The sequence below is a fragment of the Oncorhynchus gorbuscha genome, linkage group LG09, assembly GCF_021184085.1.
Source record: "Oncorhynchus gorbuscha isolate QuinsamMale2020 ecotype Even-year linkage group LG09, OgorEven_v1.0, whole genome shotgun sequence".
NCBI classification, from domain to species: domain Eukaryota; kingdom Metazoa; phylum Chordata; class Actinopteri; order Salmoniformes; family Salmonidae; genus Oncorhynchus; species Oncorhynchus gorbuscha.
Window position 1 is genome coordinate 87,856,328 of NC_060181.1, and position 3,048 is coordinate 87,859,375.

A 3,048-nucleotide genomic window follows, 5' to 3' on the forward strand; every position below is an offset into this window, starting at 1 on the left:
ACAAACAGAGAACACAGGTATAAATACACTGGGGGAAATGGGGGAAGATGGGCGCACACCTGAATGGGGGTGGAGATAAACACAAAATAATTGAAACAGATCAGGGTGTGACAGAATGAGCCATCTGATTCAATGAATGATGGAGCTGAGTTTGCATTTTTGTCCAAAGTTTAATTTAAGATGCTCCAAAGCTTTTAACTATCATTCTTCATGCCATTTATCTTTGCTTCATAATATAGTTTTTTCCTCTTTTTATTCAGTTTAGTCACATGATTTCTCAGTTTGCAGTACGTTTGCCAATCGGTTGTGCAGATAGACTTATTTGACATTCCTTTTGCCTCATACCTCTCAATACAATTGTTCAATTCTTCATCAATCCACAGGGATTTAACCGTTTCTACAGTCATTTTTTTATTGATACAATGGGTGCATGCTTATCAGTAACTGGAATAAGCAATTTCATAAATGTGTCAAGTGCAGCGTTTGGTTGCTCCTCATTACACACCACAGACCAACAAATATGATTACATTAACAACATAGGAATCACTACAAAACGTATTGTATAACCTCTTATACACTATTTTAGGACCAGCCTTTGGAACTTTGGTTTTCCTAGATATGGCCACTATATTGTAATCACTACATCTGATAGATTTGCATACTGCTTTAAAGCAGTATTATGCAGCATTAATAAAGATGTGATCAATAAATGTTGATGATTTCATTCCTGTGCTGTTTGTATCTATGCTGGTATGTTGACTGATAACCTGAACCAGGTTGCAGGCATTAGTTGCATTTAAAAAAAAATATTGAGTGGGCAGCTTGAAGAAAGTCAATCAACATTTAAATCACCACGTGAAATGGGCTTCAGGAACGGGCTTCATGGCTTTAGCCATATTACTTCAATAGTATTTAACTTGAGATCCTCTCTAAGTTTTACAGGAATGTCGTTCTGAATATTTAGCATTTCTGTCTGTTACGTAATGTTATAACCATGTATCGCTACCACTGTGTCATCAAAGGTAAGTGAGTTTCAGAGATCTGTTACTAGAAAATTATTGATTTCATTAACCTTGTTTCTTAAGCTACATATGTTAAAGTGGGCTATTTTTTTAGCACTTTTCTGAGATTTTTGATTGTTTCCATTGCTTTACTGGGTAGCTTAGCAGAAGTAGACATGCTCATGTTACTTCTGTTAGTGCAGTGTGCTACCTCAGTGCTAACAGTATATAGGCACATGTTACTTCATACAATAGCTGTAGGATCAGCAGAGGCATTCAGGGCAGTTAGAGAGACATCAATTAGGTTGCTTACATTGTGTCTTCCAATGCCCCTGGGATAATGTACATTTGCTGAAGCATTATGAGAACTCAGCAACACAATGGTAGAGATTACCTGATCTGGGCTTGGGTCATTGATAAATCACTGTCTCAACGCATTCTTTAAAAGCTGTGAGTGGATCCAGGAACCTAAATGATTTGGGTGGATCCCATCCTCCTTATAAAACGAGCTTTGTTTCGAGAAGGTATCAACATTTTCAATAAAATGTTACACCCACAGAATTGCAATACTCTCCGAGCCAGTTATGGAGAGCTAAAAGTCTGCTGAAATGTTCACTGCCAAAGGGCACAGGGACAGATAGTAGACCCAGTTCTTTAAAATCCATATTCAGCTGTTCTAAGCTGCCCTTCATAATGCCATTGTATCCGACATGAACTATGATGGACACAATTTCCTGATGCAAGTTTAAAATGTTTGGGAGCAGCTTATTTATGTCTGTACTTGTGCTCCTGGATATCACAACATTTTTTGCTCCAGAGACTGAGACATTGCTCACCATTGAACTGCCCAGTACAACAGCCAGAGAAGGGGATGGAGAACGGGCCTACGAGAAGCAGGATAGCATATGGCCGCTGCTCCTGGCGATAGGTCCAGACTTCCCACTGCAGGCAGTGCCCCGTCAGATCCAGAGAGAGGGAAAGGAGCCAAACTCGATGATGAAGCCACTGCTGGAGTCACCGTAGTTGGGGTCTTCACAGCCGTTGCAGGCACAGGCAATCCCAGAGAGGATGGCGCAGGTAGATCAGGCACCAGTGCGGTGAAGCTTTTCCTTATTTATGTCAATTAGCAGACACCCCAGTCCGCTTCGCAGCATGCCGCTGCCTTAAGTTTCAACGACTTGTGTAATGGGACCAGAGCTGATTGGAACAATCCTCTTACTGTTCTCTGCCACTACAAGATGGAGGAGCAAAAGCAGATGGAGACGACTTCCTTGGCAGGCTAGTTCCAGGTAGCACAGGCCAATCGGATAGGGACAGATGACAAGGCAGGGGTAAATCCATCAGGAGTGGAGAATGAGAAATGTCCAATTTGAATTTTCCCAATAAGTTCACGCAAGATTGACATTTGCTTGCTAAGGATAGCCACCTCATTCCTGTAAACCTCAGAAAACAAACAATTCCCTCATTGGAACTCAATATTGTCCCAGACAAGAGCGTAATAAACACAGATTCTACAGCGTGGAAACGTTTGTTAGCTATTCCAGGCGAAGTGGGCTCCGTTGCATCCTACAGTAGCTAGCAAGCTGGCAAGTTGGTAGCAGGTGTTGCCACAAAAACTTATGAAGAAAATAAAACTAAATCAAATTTTGGAAACAACAGGATGAATCAATAGGTTCAGGAGGTATCCAAATACATGACAGGAGATTGTGGAGTTTGTGAAGTTACGTAGCAAGCCGATATAAAGAACTCAATGACAGCATAAATTTGGAGGCAGCAGGTAGCCTTGTGGTTGGGCTAGTAAGTAAGGTTTCTAGATCGAATCCCCAAGCTGACAAGGTAAAAATCGGTCATTTGTCACATCCTGACCGTAGTTCTTTTTTATGTCTCTATTTTGGTTTGGTCAGGGCGTGAGTTGGGGTGGGCATTCTATGGTTTTCATTCTATGTTTTGTTCTGTGTGTTGTATTTCTATGTGTTTGGCCTGGTATGGTTCCCAATCAGAGGCAGCTGTCAATCGTTGTCTCTGATTGAGAACCATACTTAGGTA